The 24,351-nt window shown below is 40.1% G+C and overlaps 1 long non-coding RNA gene across 1 annotated transcript in view; it reads left to right on the top strand.

Moving 5' to 3' along the window:
* Positions 1-233: 233 nt before the first annotated feature.
* The window catches only part of LOC147829889 (uncharacterized), a 38,742-nt gene continuing 14,624 nt past the window's right edge, over positions 234-24,351 (top strand). The window contains exon 1 of the long non-coding RNA XR_015446291.1: positions 234-355. This is a non-coding gene — a long non-coding RNA (uncharacterized LOC147829889). The remainder of the gene's footprint in view (positions 356-24,351) is intronic.

Raw genomic sequence — 24,351 nt, 5'->3', positions numbered from 1 at the left:
AACATTGACCTGGGTCTTATCCGAAAAGTACCAAAAAATTTGGAGGCTATCAAGCTCAGGGTGGTGGATACAAGCTTTGCAAAATTCTAATTTTTGCTTCAATGCTCAAATTTGATCAACAGCACCAAATACTTTCATTGTTTCAGGGGAAAAGAGGCTCACTTTGCTCATTCTCAAAGAAATATCTGTCAAATCCCCAATGCTAAATAACCATTGTATGCCACCACTTTTGCAGGTAAAATGGGAATTTATTCTTTCAAGTAAAAATTGTCTTTCATGGAAAAACGTATGTCCTGCTTGGCTCACACCTTCAACAATTCCACAGTGTTTTTCTCAAGACAACTGTCATACCCAGGTGAGCAATAGATACTTTGCCAATTATCAGCAGTGCAAAGACCAATAAAATAAAAGAGGCAAATAACATTTTGGCATTACTAGGGAAATCATTTTGATCTTGTGAACCTCCATGAGACTACACCAAAAACATACCAGGACAGAGATTCACAGATGGGTGATGAAAGCCTGCAGACTCCAGACCTCAGAGAGAGCTGGCCTTCCTGGGGTAGGACATGGGCACTGACAGAGAATCACTTGCCCTACTTAGGGAAACTGTGTGACTTGCTAAGAGAAGCAAGGCCAAAGAGGTCACCTAGAGTGAACTTTGAAGACCTGTACATGGAAGCACTTCAGCCAGTGATGGTACATTCTCAGAGGCTCTTCCTAGAATGGCTCCTAAGTTCCTAAGGCCTGGGAACTTAGTTCAGTAACTGCCTGATGACTGAATGGTTGGCATCTCTGCCATGCAAGTTTCAGCAACAGAGTTAGGATAAAGGCTCTCGTTTCTGGGAAGTTAATGCCAAGAGCTAAGGAGCTGCTCCCCAGCAGTTGATTGGTTTGGGGCAGTTGTCAGACATCTATGTTTTTAATATTTAAAAATCCTGCCACAGGGTACTGCCTGTCCCAAACACTGGGTTGTCAAGAAGAGAAGGGGGGCAGGGATTTAGCTCAGTGGTTCACTAGCTGCCTTGCAAGTGCAAGGTCCCAAATTCAATCCCCGGGACCAAAAAAAAAAAGAAGGGAAAGAGGTTCAAGACAAATGCATCTGTTCCTTTTCCCTGGCTTCTGCTTAAGGTGGGACATCTTTTCTTTATATTAAATTCTTTTATTGGTACATTGTAGGTATACAACACAATTACATTTCTCACTGGGAATTGTACCTTGACATAATGCATCTTGGTTCTTATTTTTTCCCCATTCCTAGCCTTCCCTTCATGCCCTCCACTCCTCCCTATTTACAAAGACTTTATTTCCATTTTTTCCATTTCTCATCATTTTTCCTTTCCCTTCTTTCCTTTCCCCTGCCCCTCCCACTACCCCTACCCCTTTGGACCTTTTCTTCCTATTTTACATTATCGATTATTTATTCTAATCATTGGTATATTTTAGGTATACAATATAATGACATTCATCATTGGAAATTTGCACCTTTACATAGTCTGTCTTGGTTCTTATTTTTCACCCTTGCCCAACCCTACCTTCAACCCCTCCAGTCCTCCCTATTTACAAAGATTTTGTTCCTATTTTTCCATTTTCTCATATTAATCCCATTCCCCTCTGCCCCTTCCCCTAGCTCTCCCACTTCCTTCCCCTTTGCCCCTTTTCTTCCTATTTCACATTACCTATTATACATTTAGTCATTTACACTTTCAGTTTCTCACACCAGAGAAACTATTCGGTATTTATACATGTGTGTCCTATTTATTTCACTTAAGAGTATCGCCTCAATGTGCATCCACTTAGCTATAAATGTCTATACTTTCTCATTTTTTATGGCTGAGTAGTACTCCATTTTATTAAAAAACCACATTTTCTTTATCCAGTCTCCAGTTGATGGGCATTTGGGCTGTTTCCAAGTTTTAGCTATTACAAACTGTGCTGCTATGAACATGGGTGCACATATATCACTGTGGTATGATTCTTCTAATTCTTTGGGGAAGATCCTCAGCAGTGGAATAGCTGGGTCAAATGGGACTTCCAGTCCTAGTTCTTTGAGGTATCTGCATACTGATTTCCCCAGTGCTTGCACCAGTCTACACTCCCACCAGCAGTGGAGCAGGGTTCCTCTTTCCCCACAGCCCTGCCAGCATTGGTTATTGGTTGATTTCATGATAGCAGCCATTCTTTCTGGAGTGAAGTAGAATCTCAGTGCTGTTTTCATTTGCATCTCTCAAATGACCAGTGAGGTTGAACATTTTTTCACGTATTTATTTGGTATTTCTACTTCTTTATCTGAGAAGTGTCTGTTCATTTCAGATGCCCATTTTTCAATTGGGTCTTTAAATTTGGGAGGTCTGATCTTTTTAAGTTCTTTATAGATTCAAGATAGTAGGCCTTTGTCTGAGGAAGAGCAGGTAAAGATTTTTTCCCACATTGTGGGTTGTCTCTTCACACTGCTGGTGGTTTCTCTTGCTGTGCAGAAGCCATTTAATAAGAAGAGATCCCACTTGTTGATTGTTTTTGCTAGTTCATGGGCAACTGAGGTTTTGTTCATAAAATCTTTTCCTACACTGATGTCTTCAAGGGTTCTACCTAACCTCTGTTCCAACTGGTTCAGAGTTTCTATTTTAATATTTAGATATTTAATCCATTTTGATTTTAGTTTAGTGCATGGTGAGAGATATAGATCCAGTTTTAATCTTTGGCAGGTTGAAGCCCAATTTTTCCAGCACCATTTATTAAAGAGGCTATCTTTCCTCCAGTGAGGGTGTTTGGCTCCTTTGTCAAAGATGAGATGGCTGAGTGTGTCTGGCATTGTTTCTGCATCTTCTAATCAGTTCCACTGGTCCTCAAGTCTGTTTCTTTGCCAGTACCATGCTGTTTTTATCACAGTAGCTTTGTAGTAGAGTTGCAGGTTGGGGATTGTGATACCCCCTGCATGTCTCTGTTATCTAGAATTGCTTTTGCTATTCTGGGTCTCTTCTTATTCTGAATGAATTTTTGGATTGTTTTCTCAAGGTCTATGAAGTATGCTGCTGGGATCTCAATTGGAATTGCATTAAATCTATATAGCAGTTTTGGAAGTATGGCCATTCTCACTATATTAATCCTTCCTACCCAGGAGCAGGGGATGTCTGTCCATTTTCTGATATCATCTTCAATCTCTCTTTTCAGAGTGCCATAGTTTTCAGAGGAGAGGTCTTTGATTTCTTTCGTTAGGATGATTCCTAGGTATTTCAGTTTTTTGGATGCTACTGTGAAAGGAATTATTCACCCTATTTCTCTCTCAGTGAGTCTGTCATTGGTGTAGAGGAAAGCTATTGATTTTTGTGTGTTGACCTTGTAACCAGCTACTTGACTGAATTTGGTTATTAAGTCTAGAAGACTTTTGGTGGAGTTCTTGGGGTCTTCTATATAGAGTATCATGTCATCTGCAAATAATGACAATTTGACCTCTTCATTACCTATCTTTATTCCTTTTATTTCTTTCTCTTGTCTAATTGCCATGGCTAATTTTCCAGAACTCTATTGAACAAGAGTGGTGATAGTGGACATCCTTGTCTTGCTCCTGATTTTAGTGTGAAGGATTTCAGTTTTTGACCATTTAGTATGATATTGGCTGTTGGTTTTTCAGAGATGGCTTCTATCAGATTGAGGTAGAGACCATCTATTCCAATTTTCTGTAGGGTTTTTATCATAAATGCATGTTGGATTTTGTCAAATGCTTTTTCTGCTTCTATGGAGATAATCATATGGTTTTTGTCCTTGGCTCTATTGATATAGTGTATTACATTAATTGATTTTTGTATATTGAACCATCCCTGCATCCCTGGGGTGAATCCCACTTGATCAGGGTGTATGATCTTCTTGATGATCTTCTACATTCTGTTTGCCAGTATCTTATTAAGGATTTTTGCAACTATGTTCATTAGTGAGATTGGCCTATAGTTCTCTTTTTCAGTTGGGTCTTTCTCTGCTTTGGGGATCAAGGTGATGCTTGCTTCCAGGAATGAATTTGGGAGTATTGCTTCCCTTTCAATTTCATTGAAGAGTTTAAACAGTAGTGGCAGCAGTTCCTCTCTAAATGTCTTGTAGAATTCAGCAGTGAAGCCATCAGGGCCCGGGATTTTCTTAGTTGATAAGTTTTTAATTACATTTTCAATTTCATTGGTTGATATTGGGTTTTTCAGAATTTTTAGGTCTTCTTCGTTCAACTTTGGTAATTCATATGTATCTAGGAATCTGTCCATTTCTTCTGTGTTGTCCATCTTATTGGTGTATAGGTTCTGGAAGTAGGTATTGATGATCCTCTGGATTTCCGTTGGTTCTGTTGTCATTTCACCTTTTCATTCCTAATTGCATGGATTTGGGCCTTTTCTTTCCTTTTTCTGACAAGGTTGGCTAAGGGTTTGTCAATTTTGTTGATTCTTTCAAAGAACCAACTCTTGGCTTCATTGATTTTTTGTATCGTTCTCTTAGTCTCCATTGCATTGATTTCTCCTCTGATCTTTATAATTTCCTCCCTTGTATGAGCTCTGGGGTTGTCCTGCTCTTCTTTTTCTAGAAGCTTGAGGTTCAGCATCAGGTTGTTTAATTGAGATCATTCTGTTTTCCTAATATGCGTATTCACTGCTCTGAATTTCCCTCATAAGACTGCTTTCATTGTGTCCCACAGATTCCGATATGTTGTATTGTCATTGTCATTTAATTGAAGGAACTGTCTGATTTCTTCTTTAATTTCTTCTGTGACCCATTGGTTATTCAGCAGTGTGTTGTTCAATTTCCACGTGTTTATGAAATTTTTTGAGTTTCTTTTGCTATGGATCTCCAATTTCATCCCACTATGGTCTGATAATATACAGGGGATAGATACCTTCAATTCCTTTGCACTTACTTAAATATGTTCTATGTGTGAGTATGTGGTCTATTTTGGAGAATGACCCATGTGCAGCTGAGAAGAATGTGTATTCTGATTTTGTGGGGTGGAAGACTCTGTAAACATCTGTTAAGTTCATTTGTTCAAGAGTTCGATTAAGTTCTAGTATTTCATTACTTATTTTTTGTCTAGTTGATCTATCTATTTGTGACAGTGGGGTGTTGAGGTCCCTCACTACAATTGTATTAGTGCATATATAACTTTTCATGTCCATTAGTATTTGTTTTATATAGTTGGGTGCACTAGTGTTTGGTGCATAGATATTTATGATTGTCACCCTTTCCTCTTGGATTCTTCCCTTTACAAGGATGTAGTGTCCTTCTTCGTCTCTCTTAATCAGTGTTGGTTTGAAATCTACTTGATCTGCAAAGAGGATAGCTACTCCTGCTTTTTTTCGGGTTCCTGTTGGATGGAGTATTGTTTTCCACCCTTTAACTTTCAGTCTATGAGTTTCCTTTTGAGTTAAGTGTGTTTCTTGTATGCAGCATGTTGTTGGATTTTGCTTCTTGACCCATTCTGCCAGTCTATTTCTTTTGATTGGTGAATTGAGACCATTAACGTTGATGGTTATAACTGAAACATATTGACTTGTCATTGCCATGCCTTTTTCTTTTTGTTGGGTTCTCCCCCATTACATTTAATTTCTTGTCATGCCAGTTGGGTTCATTCTGCTTTGCTTCCTCGGGTTGTGATCCTCAATGTCTATTCCTGGGATATTGTGTAAAATTCTTTGGAGTGCTGGTTTGGTATTCACGAAGTTCCTAAGGTGCTCTTTGTCATGAAAGTATCTTATTTCTCCATCCATTTTGAAAGATAGTTTTGTAGGGTACATCAATCTGGGTTGGAGGCTGTTTTCTTTTAGGGCTTGGAATATGTCACTCCAAGCTCTTCTTGCCTTGATGGTTTGTGTTGAGAAGTCTGCTGTGATTCTGATAGGACTTCCTTTGTATGTGATTTGTTTCTTTTCTCTAACTGCCTGTAGAACTTTGTTCTTCTGTTGTATTTCTGGAATCTTAACAATTATTTGCCTATGTGTAGATTTTTTTTTTTTTGATCAAGGCTATTTGGAGTCCTATATGCCTCACTTATCTGTATGTCAAGTTCTTTTCCCCTGCTTGGGAAGTTTTCTACCATTATTTCTGTGAAGAGATTTTTTATGTCATCTGCACTCTCTCCTGTTTCTTCATTGAGCCCAGTCAGTCTTATGTTATTCTTCTTTGCATCATCCAGCAGCTGCTGGATTGATTTCTCATGTTCCCTTATACTTTTGAAGCAATTTTTCTTTTCCTGGTCACTAATTCCAATCTTATCTTCTATATCTGAAATTCTGTCCTCACATTCATTGACTCATTCTGCTGTGTAGACTTTCAATGGAGTTTTTCATCTCCTGGAAATCTATTTGCATCTGTTTTATGGATTCCATTTATTTCCTATGCTGGGATTCCATCATGTTCCTCAGCTCCTCTCTAGATTTATTAATCATGTCTTGCACTAGGGGCACAATTTCTCCTATTATCTGAGAAATTATTTCTGATTTCATTTTCTCCAGATCCCCTTTTGTTGCCAGTTCAGTGGGTCCAGGTGGTTGAGTATCAGAGTGTCCCATCTCATTTCCCTTTGGGGTTGCTGTAGGTGATCTGGAAGTCTGGTTTTGAGACTTATTTATGTGTGTTTTCTCATTTCGACTGGGGGGGGGCCTGTTAGCGCCTGCCTGGATTACCTCCTCTGAGCTGGGAGAGGTGGGACAGGGGCCAGGAGCAGTGGTAGGGATGGTGACCCAAAAGCCCTTTCCTGTGGGCTGGGAGCAGTGGGAGGGATGGTGGCCAGGAAGCCCCTTCCTCTGGGCCAGGAGCAGTGGGACAGAAGGTGGCCCAAAAGCCCTTTCCTCTGGGCTGGGAGCAGCAGGAGGGATGGTGGCGAGGAAGCCCCTTCCTCTGGACCAGGAGCAGTCAGAAGGCAGCTTAGAAGCCCCTACCTCTGGGCCAGGAGCAGCGGGACTTAGTACCATGGTCGGCAGTCTGGTGTCCTCTGCGTCTTTGTAGTGTGGAACTAGGTGGCTGCCTGTCTGCAGCCGGGTGATTTGGCATCTTGTGCATGACTGGGAACCTTGGTAGGGCGTGCACAGACCTGCCTGTCTGCAGAGGGCTGATTCGGCATGTTCCATGCAACTCGGGCCTTCCTCTCTTTCTTGAATATCACATCCTTTGGAAATTTTGGTTGTCAAAGTATGGACAAAAGAACAGAGACATTCAGTTTGGAGCTTTCTAGTTAATTTCATGGCTGAGTATAACCCAACCACCCTCCCAAGGTGGGACATCTTGACCTTGGACCACAGGCCCTGGCTGCAGCCTCCAGGGTCCTTCTGCAGAAAGGCCTGGGAAAGACAAGGGGAGAAGTGATTCTCAGGGGGGTCTGGAGGGACCTGGGGCTCTGGTGCCTCTGTGTGCCTTGGAAGCAGAGAAGAATGGCTCCTGAATGGGGCAGGTGTCCTGGCTTTGCTATAGAGTTTTAGAGTCACACTGAGCAAGGTTAGAAGGCCAAAGTGCCAGTGAGTATGGCTGGCTGCCAGCCTCCATCAGGGTCTCCTTGCTTTTTTCATTCTGAAAGACCCATCGAGAAGCTTCTGTCTTAGTGTGTTTTGTGTTGCTATAACAAGACACCAGAGGCTGGGTACTTTATAAAGAATGATTTGTTTTGGCTCAGAGTTTTGGTGGTTAGTTCAGGCAACTACATCTTATAAGGCCTCTGCTGCAATTCTGCAGAGAAGGAGAAAGGGAAATGGTCTTGTACAGAAAGGATGAAGCAGGTCAGGTGGACTAGCTTTATAGCAGCCCACTCTTGAGGGAGCTAATCTAGTCACGTGAGACCTGACCCACTCCTGCAAGACAGCATGGGTCCGTTCGTGAGGTGGAGCTTGCCGACCGAGCTTCCTTTCACCATTAAAAGTTCTACCATCTCAACATTGTCACATGGGCGAGCAAGTTCCTGATGTAAGAATCTTTGAGGTACTGAGTCAAACCATATTCAAACCACAGTGTTTGCTCCTTGGCCTTGCTTTGTTAGCCAGTCACTGCTATTCCCTAAGCAGAGTAATGTGATTCTGGTTCTGTTTCGAGTCTTACTTTCAGGCTGGCCAGCCATGCCCCAGGTCCCTGCCTTCCAGCCCCAGGGTTACCTCCCTGTCCAGATTCAAGGCCTGAGGCCTGGAGCCTGCAGGCTTTCACCATCCAACTGAATCTCTCTCCTGGTGTGTTTCTGTGGCTGAAGAAATGCCAAGGAGAACAGGGCTGTCTTGGTTCCTGCAGGTACTTTTGATTTCTCTCTCTCTCTCTCTTTCTCTCTCTTTCTTTCTCTCTCTCTCTTTTCTCTCTCTCTTTCTTTCTCTCTTTCCTTCTTTCCTTCTTTCACAAGTGTCCCCTCCTCTGCATGGAGCAACCACTAGGCTGCTTGTTTGGAAAGCTTTCCATCTGATTTTAATGCTTGGCTAGGGGGAGAACCGGGTTTTGTCATTTGCGTTTTTATTTGTTTATACTTTAATATTGAATATTCAGTTAGGAAACCAAGGATGGTATTTTGGGAGCCAGGTGGAAATCAGAGATATATGCTCCACGTGCTGCTTTGTAATTAAAAAAGCAATATATTTATTTGTAGGTGAAAGTTTTGGAGAAAATTTATTAAGTCACAACTGCAAATGAAATTTGGAAATTACTTTCACTGATTACATTAATCTTTCTGAAGGAATCTTGAAGATCACATTCCAAAACAGTATTATGGGTTTGTAAGAAAAACAGCATTTATGTTTTAAAGTCACAGGGTGTAGAGAAAATATTTTTGTATTTCTGCAGGGTTTTGGAACAAAGTTTGCTGAAACTAGGCATCTTAGGTGCCATAGTCAGCTGGGGTTGCTGTAACAAAATACCAAGACAGGGTGACCTGACAATTAACCAGCAGACATTTATTTCTCCCAGTTCTGGAGGCTGGAAGTCCAAGATCAACATGCCGGCAGCTGTGGTATTTGGGTGACTTCCTGGCTAGTAGGTGGCTCAGAAACAGCAAGCTCTCCAGTCTCTTCTGACTTGTGTGCTAATCCCTTCCTGCGGGGCCCACCCCTGACCTCATCTGGCCCTAACTCGCAAGGCCTCATCTCTGAATACCGTGACATTCGGGTTAGGGTTCAGCAATTGAATTTGAGGGGGATGCTTGCATTCAGTCCACAGCCCTGAGTGAGGGGTGTGCCTTAGAAGTTAATTACCATTAGATAGCGGAGCACCCTAGAGGTCTTTACCTCACTCTGCAGTTATGTGTTTACATTTCAAGGGGGCTCCCACTCTAGCTTATTCTGTCCTCGGAGAGACAGATTTATGTTCCAAAAAGTAGAGTGAGAATCCAGGATTCATGCCGCACAGCTCCAAGGAGCAATCTGCTCTCCCACCCTTCAGGAAAGGGGTGCTGCTTCTTCCAAGCCTGACCAGCCTGTGACCACCTCCGCATCCCCCTCGCAGTCCAGGGCTGCACTTGGAGAGTCTCCGTCTGGCTCTCGCTGTGCCCAAGGGCACAGGCCCCGGGCTTAGGATTTTAGGGTCACTGCTTACAAATCTGCCTTGGGTCCAGGGCACCTCAGGTGCGCATTAGAGATAAAATTAATGAAGATGAACCTTAAGCAAAAAACAATGGGGAAAAGTGATAGATATTGAGTGACTGATTCCAGCTAGGCAGAAACACCTCAGTAGGAAAACAAAACACAAAACAAAAAAACAACCTCAAAAAGGGATCAGATTATTAATATGATGGCATTTGAATGGAGACAAGATAAGTGATTTTAATTTTTCTTTCCTTCTAAAATTTTCTCAAGGAGCATACATTCATTTGGCAATGGAAAAATTAAAAAGAAAAAAAATTTTTTTTTGAGCCAGAGTCTTGCTATGCTGCCCAGGTAGGCCTCAAACTCCTAGATTCCAGTGACACTCCCACCTCAGCTTCCTGAGTAGGCAGGACTGCAGGCATGAGCCACACACACTCCCTCAGAAAACATCTTTTGCCTGAAGACTGAGGTAGAGAATATCTCTGTATTAGTTATCTTTGGTGGCATAAGAATTAAGCCAGCATTTAGCAGCCTGAAACATCAGTTTCTGAGGTCAGGGGTCCTGGTGTGACTGAGCTGCCACTGGGAACCCCTCTGTTCTCTGAGCCTCAGTAGCAAAATAAGTGGACAGAACACATTGAACTTGTGCAGTAAATGAATGCCAAATAGATCTAATATGTGAGTCTTGCTGCTCTTTTTCATCTTTTCTACTTTGGAGTTTTAGTCAAGGTTTCTAGTTTTCTGTGCTCAGTGTGCTATTCTTATCTCTTCAAGGCCACTACCCTAACCCTAAACAGGCTTAGAATGGTTTTCATGAGCACTGGAGGGTTTTGTTTTGGCTCTCAATCTTCTTTGCAATCTGTTTTGTATATTTGGAATCAGTTACGGCACTGACTGGACAAGGGTCCAGAATTTTTTGGCATGGGACATGCAAATCATTGCTTGTACTTTCTACTAAAACTAAAGGATGAGAATGAAATAGAAAACCACTATTTGGAAGTAGGAAAACTAAACGTGCAGAGGCGTACTCCTTTGCCTTGGGCCCTGCTGGTGCCTGGGCTCTGCAGGCCTCTGGCTCCAAGGACCATGGCTTCCTGACCTCCACCACCTGCCAGCCTTTGGGAGCTCCTCCAGTTCCTAGCAAGGTCCCAGGGACTCACACCCCTAGGTCTCTGGACTAGTCCTGGCTCTGGCTGGCTGACCCCTGGGATAGACCCTAGGGGAGCACAGGGCAGGCCCAAGAAGGAGCCTGCTTGCTTTCCCTGCTGGAGACCCCCATGACCAGCTCTCAGAGCTGGGTCCAAGAAAGTGAGCCTCATGCCAGGTCACCCACAGAAGACCCAGAGTCCCTCCCCTTAGGCATATGGGGATTGTCAGGCTTGAGTTGAGCTGGGTCCTTGAGGTAGGAGTTGGAGGTCAGGGTGGTGGAAGAGGGTCATAAGTAGAAGCAGGGATTGACCACACCACCTTTGGGGATGCAGAATAAGCTTTGGCATCCAGAGTCTCCTTGTGTGGACTGATATGGACAAGTCTGTTGTGAGCCCACCTTTTCCAAGGCTCGAAACTCCACTCCTTAAACTCAGGGTCAAAAATCATCCACCAGTGGGCTCTTGGTTTTTAATCAGTAAGAAAGGGCAAGCTGGGCACGGAGGTGCACCCTGTAATCTGAGCGCTCAATCCCAGGGCAGAAGAAGGGGTGGGTGGGTAGGAAGAGAAAGGAGGTATACAGGCTTGTTTATAACAGAAGTGAGAGTAAGGAATGGCACAAGGCATGAGAAAGAGACGCAGCCGTCCCCGCCCATGACTGCCTAAAGCCCAGCAGAGTTTGTGTGGAGAGTGTTGCAGACTGCAGGGCTGAGAAGGAGGTGGTGCGCAGGGGAGAACCAAGGATGGCCTGTGGCCTGAACACCACTGGCCACGCTGTGTCCCAGAAGCCACAGGGAGAGGGCTGCTCATCTGACTCCTCCTAGCTGCTTAGCTCTGCTGCCTGGATAGATGATCTCACCCGTTCTGTGACTTTGGCAGAAACACTGGGCGGCCAAGCTGGAGTCATGCGATTTCCTTAGCTACAGAGGAGGGAGGAGGGAGAGCACCTGGCCTCCTCCAGCTATACAGTGGGAGAAAAGCTTGGGTCTCGCTAAGTAAGGCAAGACTCCTTCAGATGAACAGAAGACAGTTCCCTCGCTGGGGAACCTCCAGATGTCCATCATGCTGGCTAGGTCCAGATATCGGTAGTGGACAAATGTCCATGTGGTGTTTTAACTGTGATCAACCACCAGGCATTTAAAAGACTATAAAAGAACTTTGTATACATAAACATCATCATCTGCTGATATCTTTGGGAAATTGGTGCCAGGATAAATGTACATGTCCTATGCACATCCTCCCTACTTTAAATGGCCTTTAGCTTACTAGTAATAACTAATACAATGTAAGAGTTACATAAATTGTTATACTATGTTGCTTAGGGAATAATAACAAGAGGATTGTCTGTACATGTTTAGTACAGACGCATTTTAAGAAATATTTTCCATCTATGGTTGGTTGAATCTGTGGATGTAAAACCCACAGATGTAGAGGGTTCACAGTTCACATACACACATATGCACACACACACACAATTCAATAATATATCAAGGGTGAACATAAAGAATCAGAATTTCGTGCTGAATTTGTAATCTTATGAAAATATGTATACATGTGTGCCTGGATTGTGGCAGCCACTGGTGTTTACTGTATGAATTGTTCTCTCTTTTTTTTTGTTTTGGTACTGGGGATTGAACTCAGGTCCTTGCGCTTGCGCAGCAGGCAGCGAAACCACTGAGCTAAATCCCCGGCCCATTTTTTTTTAATTTTTTTGATGAACTGTTCTCTTGAGCAGTTGCTATCTGAGTTCAAGGAAACCATTCTCTAGTCTATTAGATTTTATTAATTTTGAAATAAATGACTCTTATAGCATCAGGGATTTTTTTCTTTTCTCTTTTATCAGTAGTGGTATTGAATCTAGGGCCTCTTATACATTCTAGACAAGTACCCTACCACTGAGCTACATCCCTGGCTCTTAGCATCAGAGATTTCTAACCTAGAATTTCAAGATGATAATTCCAATAGTAAACTTCTTACAGACTGTGACAGAGAACTCTTGGTTTGGGAAAGATTGGGGTTCATGTCATAGCTTGGAAATAAGTTAAGGGGAGCTCATTTGGCATGCTCCCCAGGTATTATTGGGTTGTGTTGCCCAGTGTGAGGACATCCAGATAAACGAGAACTTGAAACATTCATTTGAGTTCTGCATTTATAATTGCATCATTTCAAGTTCTATGCCAGACAATTGACAAGAATGAACGTTACTTGTTCCCACACCCAGGGTGATATAGTCTGGCAGAGGAAATAACACTTAAGTAGCATTTTATAAAGAACTGTACTTCTTGGAGTACGCTCTGGGGTGTGAGGTCCTAGAATGAACCTTCTAGGAGGTGGTTTAATTCTGTAGTGAATAATTTACAAACAAATTAAGCTATATTAAAATATCATGGAATAGAATACAAAATTCAAAAGAGACGGTGGGAATGGCAAAGCAAGGACTTCTGAAAATTCTCTCTATGGAAACAATAACATTAGTGAAAATTGTCAGAATCAACTTCGTTCAAACTCTGGAAATTAAGCAAATTGCAGCAATCAGGGGAGCATGTATTCAAGAAATAAGGCTGGGTCTTGATAAAAATGACAAACGTTGTGTAGCTTTTCTTGTCTTACACCCCAGGATAGCTTTGAAAAATTGCAGACCGCATTCACAGTAAAACCAACAGCTCAGCAACCAGCCAGAAGAGCAGCCCTGGCCTGGAGGTTGTTCAGAGCCCTGTCACTGGAGAGCTGTCATTATTTGACCTGACTAGTGGTCTCTGGAAGCCCTGCCTTGTTCTTTTTTTTTTTCAATTTTTATTTTTTGTTAGCACATTTGCAGTGCATAATAATTGCATTCCTCGTGTGGAGTTGGTGGATGTACATAACACATCTCAATTTTATTTCTCATTCCCTTTCCCAGTCTCAACTCTCCCTCCATCGCTTGGCTCTCTCCTTCCCATTTGCAAAAGATCTATTTTGGTATTTCCTATTATTTTTATTTTGTTCTTTATTTATATTTTGGGTTTCTCATAGAAGAGAAACCAGGTGATATTTAAATTTGTGTGTCTGATTTACTTCACTTAACATTATGGTCTCAAGGTGCATCCATTTTTCTATAAGTGACTCAAGTTTATCCTTCTTTATGGCAGAGTAGTTAGTATTCCATTGTGCATAAATACCACATTTTCTTTAACCATTCATCTCTTGATGGACATCAAGGCTGCTTCTAAGATCTAGCTATTATGAATAATGCTGCTATAAATATGGCTATGCACGAATCATTATAATATGATGTCTTTAAGTCTTTCAGAAGATACCTAGAAGGATTCAATGGAATTTCTAGTTTTAGTTTTTTGAAGAGTCTAAATACTGATTTCCATAATGGTTGTACTACTTCACATTCCTACCAAGAATGTAGAAAGGTTCCTTTTTCCCTGCAACCTCACAACCTTTTGCTATTATTTCATCTCTTGATGATAGCTATTTTTTTCTGGTGTAAGATGGAATCTCAGTGTTGTGTCAATTTTGTTTTCTCTAATGGCTAGAGATGTTGCACATTTTTTCATGTATTTATTGACCATTCATACTTTTTCTTTATATATTCTAAATATTAGTCCTCTGTCTGAGAAATAACTGGCAAAATTTTCTCCATTCTTATAAAGAACCCCCCAAATTAAATCTCCTGAAATAAAAGACCCAATAAAAAATGGGCAACTGAAATGAATAGACACTTCTTCAGGCATTGTTAATTTCATTGGCTCTTTCTAGGATATTCTTGAGAATTTTTTTTTTGGTACCAGGGATTGAACTCAGGACCTTGCCCTTACAAGGCAGGTGCCAGAACCACTGAGCTAAATTCCCGGCCCTCTTGAAAATTTTTTGTAGGGCGAAATTATTCCTCAAAATAAGAGGAAATTAAAATATTACCAAATAAACAGAAAGAGAATTCATCACTAGGAGACATCTCTATAAAAAGTACTAGCCAGATTCTTTCAGAATAAAAATAAAAGAAAGTTTAAACAGTAGTTTGTGATGAAATAAACAGCATTGGTGAAAGTAACCCTGTAGGTAAATACACATGACAGAATAGAGGTCCCTTGTTTGTAACTCTTCTTTCCTCATCTGACCTAAAAGCAACTGCATAAAGCAACAATGAGAAATTCATGTTTATAGGCATATAATATAAACATGTAAAAATAAATGTTTAATTTGTATGAAAATAACACTACAAAGGAGAAAGGAACCGAGCTTTATAAGAACAAAGATTTGTAAACCATTGAAACTAAGTTGATATTAATAAGAATTAGATTGATATAAATTAAGGTGGCAATTGTAATAAAGTAACCATTAAGGAAAAAAAAACCCTTGGAAACATGTAGTGAAAGAAGCACTACAAAGATCAAAAAACTGTACACCAGAGATATGTACTCAATACAAAAGAAGATAGTAACAGAGGAATAAAGAGACAAAAAAATATATAAGAAATACATATAATACATATATAAGAAATACTGAAACAAAGATTAAATGGCAGATGTAATTACAACCATATAAATGATAATATTAAATGTAAATGGATTAGATCCCACTGCAGACAGGCAGGTCTGCCCATGCCCTACCGAGGTCCTGAGTCACACAGAACATGCCGAATCAGCCTGCTCCAGACAGGCAGGTCTGTACACACCCTGCCGAGGTCCTGAGTCGCACAGAACATGCCGAATCGGCCCATTGCACACAGGAAGGTCTGTGCACGCCTTACTGAGGTCCTGGGTCGTGCGGAGGATGCCAAGTCACCCCACTGCAGACAGGCAGCCACCTGGTTCCACACTACAAACACGCAGAGGACACCAGACCACCAGACCAAGGTACTGAGTCCTACTGTTCCCGGCCCAGAGGTAGGGGCTTCTGAGCCATCATCCCACTGCTCCTGGTCCAGAGGAAGGGGCTTCCCGGTCACCATCCCTCCCGCTGCTCCCAGCCCACAGGAAAGGGCTTTTGGGTCACCATCCCTACCGCTGTTCTCGGCCCCTGGCCCACCTCACCCAGCTCAGAGGAGGTAATCCGGGCAGGCGCTAACAGCCCCCTGGCCCAGTCGAAATGAGAAAACATGTAAATAAGTCTCAAAACCAGACTTCCAGATCACCTAAAACAACCCCAAAGGGAAATGAGATAAAACACTCTGATACTCAACCACCTGGACCCACTGAACTGGCAACAAAAGGGGATCTGGAGAAAATGAAATCAGAAATAATTTCTCAGATAACAGGAGAAATTGTGCCCCTAGTGCAAGACATGATTAATAAATCTAGAGAGGAGCTGAGGAACATGATGGAATCCCAACATAAGAAACAAATGGAATCCATAAAACAGATGCAAATAGATTTCCAGGAGATGAAAAACTCCATTGAAAGTCTACACAGCAGAATGAGTCAATGAATGTGAGGACAGAATTTCAGATATAGAAGATAAGATTGGAATTAGTGACCAGGAAAAGAAAAATTGCTTCAAAAGTATAAGGGAACATGAGAAATCAATCCAGCAGCTGCTGGATGATGCAAAGAAGAATAACATAAGACTGACTGGGCTCAATGAAGAAACAGGAGAGAGTGCAGATGACATAAAAAATCTCTTCACAGAAATAATGGTAGAAAACTTCCCAAGCAGGGGAAAAGAGCTTGACATACAGATAAGTGAGGCATATAGGACTCCAAATAGCCTTGATCAAAAAAAAATCTACACATAGGCATATAATTGTTAAGATTCCAGAAACACAACAGAAGAACAAAGTTCTACAGGCAGTTAGAGAAAAGAAACAAATCACATACAAAGGAAATCCTATCAGAATCACAGCAGACTTCTCAACACAAACCATCAAGGCAAGAAGAGCTTGGAGTGACATATTCCAAGCCCTAAAAGAAAACAGCCTCCAACCCAGATTGATGTACCCTACAAAACTATCTTTCAAAATGGATGGAAAAATAAGATACTTTCATGACAAAGAGCACCTTAGGAACTTCGTGAATACCAAACCAGCACTCCGAAGAATTTTAGACAATATCCTAGGAACAGACATTGAGGATCACAACCCCAGGAAGCAAAGCAGAATGAACCCAACTGGCATGGCAAGAAATTAGATGTAATGGGGGAGAACCCAACAAAAAGAAAAAGGCATGGCAATGACAAGTCAATATGTTTCAGTTATAACCATCAACGTTAATGGTCTCAATTCACCAATCAAAAGAAATAGACTGGCAGAATGGGTCAAGAAGCAAACTCCAACAACATGCTGCATACAAGAAACACACTTAATTCAAAAGGAAACTCATAGACTGAAAGTTAAAGGGTGGAAAACAATACTCCATCCAACAGGAACCCGAAAAAAAGCAGGAGTAGCTATCCTCTTTGCAGATCAAGTAGATTTCAAACCAACACTGATTAAGAGAGATGAAGAAGGACACTACATCCTTGTAAAGGGAAGAATCCAAGAGGAAAGGATGACAATCATAAATATCTATGCACCAAACACTAGTGCGCCCAACTATATAAAACAAATACTAATGGACATGAAAAGTCATATATGCACTAATACAATTGTAGTGAGGGACCTCAACACCCCACTGTCACAAATAGATAGATCAACTAGACAAAAAATAAGTAATGAAATACTAGAACTTAATCGAACTCTTGAACAAATGAACTTAACAGATGTTTACAGAGTCTTCCACCCCACAAAATCAGAATACACATTCTTCTCAGCTGCACATGGGTCATTCTCCAAAATAGACCACATACTCACACATAGAACATATTTAAGTAAGTGCAAAGGAATTGAAGGTATCTATCCCCTGTATATTATCAGACCATAGTGGGATGAAATTGGAGATCCATAGCAAAAGAAACTCAAAAAATTTCATAAACACGTGGAAATTGAACAACACACTGCTGAATAACCAATGGGTCACAGAAGAAATTAAAGAAGAAATCAGACAGTTCCTTCAATTAAATGACAATGACAATACAACATATCAGAATCTGTGGGACACAATGAAAGCAGTCTTATGAGGGAAATTCAGAGCAGTGAATATGCGTATTAGGAAAACAGAACGAGCCCAATTAAACAACCTGATGCTGAACCTCAAGCTTCTAGAAAAAGAAGAGCAGGACAACCTGAAAGCTCATACAAGGGAGGAAATTGTAAAGATCAGAGGAGAAATCAATGAAATGGAGACTAAGAGAATGATACAAAAAATCAATGAAGCCAAGAGTTGGTTCTTTGAAAGAATCAACAAAATTGACAAACCCTTAGCCAACCTTGTCAGAAAAAGGAAAGAAAAGGCCCAAATCCATGCAATTAGGAATGAAAAAGGTGAAATGACAACAGACCCAACGGAAATCCAGAGGATCATCAATACCTACTTCCAGAACCTATACGCCAATAAGATGGACAACACAGAAGAAATGGACAGATTCCTAGATACATATGAATTACCAAAGTTGAACGAAGAAGACCAAAACATTCTGAACAACCCAATGTCAACCAATGAAATTGAAAATGTAATTAAAAACTTATCAACTAAGAAAAGCCCGGGCCCTGATGGCTTCACTGCTGAATTCTACAAGACATTTAGAGAGGAACTGCTGCCACTACTGTTTAAACTCTTCAATGAAATCAAAAGGGAAGCAATACTCCCAAATTCATTCCTGGAAGCAAGCATCACCTTGATCCCCAAAGCAGAGAAAGACCCAACTGAAAAAGAGAACTATAGGCCAATCTCACTAATGAACATAGTTGCAAAAATCCTTAATAAGATACTGGCAAACAGAATGCAGAAGATCATCAAGAAGATCATACACCCTGATCAAGTGGGATTCATCCCAGGGATGCAGGGATGGTTCAATATACAAAAATCAATTAATGTAATACACTATATCAATAGAGCCAAGGACAAAAACCATATGATTATCTCCATAGAAGCAGAAAAAGCATTTGACAAAATCCAACATGCATTTATGATAAAAACCCTACAGAAAATTGGAATAGATGGTCTCTACCTCAATCTGATAGAAGCCATCTCTGAAAAACCAACAGCCAATATCATACTAAATGGTCAAAAACTGAAATCCTTCACACTAAAATCAGGAGCAAGACAAGGATGTCCACTATCACCACTCTTGTTCAATAGAGTTCTGGAAAATTAGCCATGGCAATTAGACAAGAGAAAGAAATAAAAGGAATAAAGATAGGTAATGAAGAGGTCAAATTGTCATTATTTGCAGATGACATGATACTCTATATAGAAGACCCCAAGAACTCCACCAAAAGTCTTCTAGACTTAATAACCAAATTCAGTCAAGTAGCTGGTTACAAGGTCAACACACAAAAATCAATAGCTTTCCTCTACACCAATGACAGACTCACTGAGAGAGAAATAGGGTGAATAATTCCTTTCACAATAGCATCCAAAAAACTGAAATACCTAGGAATCATCCTAACGAAAGAAATCAAAGACCTCTCCTCTGAAAACTATGGCAATCTGAAAAGAGAGATTGAAGATGATATCAGAAAATGGACAGACATCCCCTGCTCCTGGGTAGGAAGGATTAATATAGTGAGAATGGCCATACTTCCAAAACTGCTATATAGATTTAATGCAATTCCAATTGAGATCCGAGCAGCATACTTCATAGACCTTGAGAAAACAATCGAAAAATTCATTTGGAGCAAGAAGAGACCCAGAATAGCAAAAGCAATTCTAGGTAACAGAGACATGGCAGGGGGTATCACAATCCCCAACCTGCAACTCTACTACAAAGCTACTGTGATAAAAACAGCATGGTACTGGCAAAGAAACAGACTTGAGGACCAGTGGAACTGATTAGAAGATGCAGAAACAATGCCAGACACACTCAGCCATCTCATCTTTGACAAAGGAGCCAAACACCCTCACTGGAGGAAAGATAGCCTCTTTAATAAATGGTGCTGGAAAAATTGGGCTTCAACCTGCCAAAGATTAAAACTGGACCTATGTCTCTCACCATGCACTAAACTAAAATCAAAATGGATTAAAGATCTAAATATTAAAATAGAAACTCTGAACCAGTTGGAACAGAGGTTAGGTAGAACCCTTGAAGACATCAGTGTAGGAAAAGATTTTATGAACAAAACCTCAGTTGCCCATGAACTAGCCCAAACAATCAACAAGTGGGATCTCTTCTTATTAAATGGCTTCTGCACAGCAAGAGAAACCACCAGCAGTGTGAAGAGACAACCCACAATGTGGGAAAAAATCTTTACCTGCTCTTCCTCAGACAAAGGCCTACTATCTTGAATCTATAAAGAACTTAAAAAGATCAGACCTCCCAAATTTAAAGACCCAATTGAAAAATGGGCATCTGAAATGAACAGACATTTCTCACACAAAGAAGTAAAAGCAACAAATAAATATATGAAAAAATGTTCAACCTCACTGGTCATTCAAGAGATGCAAATGAAAACAACGCTGAGATTCCACTTCACTCTAGAAAGAATGGCTGCTATCATGAAATCAACCAATAACCAATGCTGGCAGGGCTGTGGGGAAAGAGGAACCCTGCTCCACTGCTGGTGGGAGTGTAGACTGGTGCAAGCACTGGGGAAATCAGTATGGAGATACCTCAAAGAACTAGGACTGGAAGTCCTATTTGACCCCTCTATTCCACTGCTGAGGATCTTCCCCAAAGAATTAGAAGAATCATACCACAGTGATATATGTGCACCCATGTTCATAGCAGCACAGTTTGTAATAGCTAAAACTTGGAAACAGCCCAAATGCCCATCAACTGGAGACTGGATAAAGAAAATGTGGTTTTTTTAATAAAATGGAGTACTACTCAGCCATAAAAAATGAGAAATTAGAGCCATTTATAGCTAAGTGGATGCACATTAAGGCAATACTCTTAAGTGAAATAAATAGGACACACATGTATAAATACCGAATAGTTTCTCTGGTGTGAGAAATTGAAAGTGTAAATAAGGACTAAATGTATAACAGGTAACGTGAAATAGGGAGAAAAGGGGCAAAGGGGAAGGAAGTGGGAGGGCTAGGGGAAAGGATAGAAGGGAATGGGATTAATATGAGAAAATGGAAAAATAGGAACAAAATCTTTGTAAATAGGGAGGACTGGAGGGGTTGAAGGGAGGGCTGGGCAAGGGTGAAAAATAAGAACCAAGACAGACTATGTAAAGGTGCAAATTTCCAATGATGAATGTCATTATATTGTATACCTAAAATGTACCAATGATTAGAATGAATAATCGATAATGTAAAATAGGAAGAAAAGGTCCAAAGGGGTAGGGGTAGTGGGAGGGGCAGGGGAAAGGAAAGAAGGGAAAGGAAAAATGATGAGAAATGGAAAAAATGGAAATAAAGTCTTTGTAAATAGGGAAGGGTGGAGGGCGTGAAGGGAGGGCTAGGAATGGGGAAAAAATAAGAACCAGGATGCATTATGTCAAGGTACAATTCCCAATGAGAAATGTAATTGTGTTGTATACCTACAATGTACTAATAAAAGAATTTAATACAAAAAAATGTAAATGAATTAAACAAGTATAGCAGATGGAGGAGATTGCCAGACTGGTTTTAAAACAAAACAAATGAAAAACCAAGATTCAATTATGTGCTATCTACAAGAGATACATTTTAGATTTAAAGATACAAGTTGATTGAAAGTTAAATACATATGATACAAACAGCACAGATAAGAGATGGAATAACTGTGCTAATATCAGACAAAACAGAGTTAAAGAAAAAAATTACTACTGATAAAGAGGAAAATTTTATATAGCCACAAAAGTGCCAATTGATCTGCAAGATGTAACAATTACAAGCATATATGCATCTAACCACAGAGCCTCCAAATACATGAAACAATAAGTAGTAGAACTGAAATAAGAAATTGAAAATGCAATGGTAATAGTTGAGACTTGATATGTTGATATATGCAATAGTGGATAGAATAATTAGGCAAAAGAGAACAGTGAGAGAGAAATGTCTTGTCAAGTACAGGGATTCTGGAGAAGATTAACAAAGGAGCTACAAAGGAGCTAGAACCAAAAGACACCTATAGAACCCTATACAGCAGCAGTTGAATGTACAATCTTCCCAAGTGCGTGGGGAACAATCTGTAGCATAGGCCATAAGCTAGTCCCCAAGACAAACATACATTTTGAAAGACTGAAATAATACAAAGTATATTCTCTCACCAAAATGAAATAAATCTATATACCAATAACAAAGAAATTTGAGAAATGCGTAAATATGTAGAAATTAATAACATTCCTAAATAACCAATGTCTCAAAAAGAAATCACAAGGGAAATTAGACACTGTTTTGTCATAAATGAAATGAAAATACAACATACCAAAACTTATGGCATAAAGCTAAAGCCGTATTTAAGAGCAAATTTATAGCTGTAAACACCTCTGTTAAAAACAAGAAAGAAGGCTGGGGATTTAGCTCAGTGGTTACGCTGCCTGTCTTAAAAGTGCAAGGACCCAAGTTCGATCCCCGGTAACAAAAAAAAACAAAAAAAAAGAAAGACCTGGCTGGGATTTAGTCCAGTTCTGGCACCTGCCTCGCAAGCGCAAGGTTTGGAGTTCGATCCCTGGCACCAAAAAAAACCCACCCCAAAACAAGAAAGACCTCAAATCAATAACCTAAGCTTCCACCTAAGACATCAAAAAAAAAGAAGAGCAAATCAAGCCAAAAGCTGAAAGAAAATAATATAGTGACCATAAATGAGACAGAGAACAATAAAAAAAATCAACGAAATTTATTCCTTTGAGGTCAGCAAAACCAACAAAGCTTTATCTACTTTGACCAAGAACAAAGAGAAAAATCAAGTAACTAAAATCATAAGTGAAAGAGAAAATAATACTATTGGTTTTACTGAAATATAACAGATTATAAACGGAAATTAAGAGAAATTATATGTCAGTAAATTAGATAACTTAGATGCATTGGACAAATTCTTACAAAGACAAAAACCATCAACATTGACTCAAAAGGAACTATAAAATCTGACTGAGTTATAACAAATCAAGAGGTTGAATTAGTAATCATGAACTACCCACAAAGAAAAGCCAAATCATTACTGCTGGTAAAGGTGACCAAACATTTAATTACCACCGATTCTTCACAAACTCTTCCACAGAAATAAAGGATGTAACATTTTCTAACACATTTTATGAAACCAGTTATCACTCTGACTCAACCAGAGAAGGACACTAAAAGAAAAGAAAACTAGAGACAATACTTATGTGGACTCAGACCCCAAATTCCTCTAGCACACCAAACTCAGCATCAAGTGGAAAGTTGCGCACACTGTGACCCAGTGAGAGCTACAATAGAAGATAAGGTTGATTCAAAATCCAAAAAACAATGTAATGAGAACAGATTAAAAACAAACATAGCCATCAATAGAACTGATAGCAGGAAAAAGCAGCTAAGTCATTTAACAAAATCCGACACCCTTTATGAAAATAAAACTGCTCTCAGCAAAGTAGGAATAGATGTGAAATGTCTTAAGCTAATACAGAGCATCTGTATAAACAAAACCCACAGTTAACACCATACTTAATAATGAAAAGACTGCATAGATGCATGTCCCTTAAAATAAGGAACAAGACAAAGTTGTCTGTTCTCACTATTTCTACTCAACACTGTATTAGAAGCTCTAGTCAGGACAACTAGGCAAGAAAGAAAATAAAAGGAATTAAGATTAAAAAGGAAGAAGTAAAACTATCTCTGTTTAAAAACCATGTGACTGGGCCAGGCATTTAGCTCAGTGGCACCGTGTCTGCCTGGCAAGAGCAAGGTCCTGAGTTCAATCTCCGGTACCAAAAACACAAAACAAAAAACAATATGACCATTTAGCTCCATGAACACACACACACAGAGACACTCACACACACACACACACACACAAACACACGCACATTACTAGAGCTAATAAATTAGCTTAGGAAAGTTGTTTCAGGGCATAAGATCAATATACAAAAATCAGTTCTATTCCCTTACATTAACAGTGAACAATATAATTAAGAAATTAAGAAAACAATTCCATTTACAATAGAATCAGGAAGAATAAAATACTTGGAATAAACTTAACAAAAAAGGCAAAAGACATGCATGCTGAAAACTATAAAATGTTGAAAGAAATGCAAGAAAACTTCAATAAATAGAACAACATCCCATGTTCATGGATCAGAAGACTTAATATTGTTATAATGGCAATACTCCCCAGTACATCTATAGATTCATTTATGAGATCTGTGCTAGCTTCTCTGTACAAATTAATAGACTGATCCTAAAATTCATATGGTAGCCCAAGGGACTCATAATAGCCAAAACTACCATCAACAGAAAAATAAAATTAGATGATTCATGCTTTCCAACTTCAAAACTTATTACAAAGCTATAGTAATCAATATGCTACTGACATAGAATAGACATACAGGTCAGTGGGATAGAGGAAAATGTAGAGAAGAACTCTTCCATTTACGGTCAATTAATTATCAACATAGGAGCCAAAACAGTTCAGTGAAGGTTCAGTCTTTTAACAAATAATGCTGGCACTAGCGGCCATCCACACCCAAAAGAAAGAAATGAGATCCCTTCTTCATTAACTTCCCTGAGAAATTAACTCAAAATGGGTTAAAGACAAACTGTAG

Source organism: Heterocephalus glaber, unplaced genomic scaffold (assembly GCF_053883595.1).
Source record: "Heterocephalus glaber isolate CG9 unplaced genomic scaffold, H.glaber_assembly_v1.0 deba00000347, whole genome shotgun sequence".
Classification (NCBI taxonomy): domain Eukaryota; kingdom Metazoa; phylum Chordata; class Mammalia; order Rodentia; family Bathyergidae; genus Heterocephalus; species Heterocephalus glaber.
This window is presented reverse-complemented; position numbering and strand designations above follow the sequence as displayed.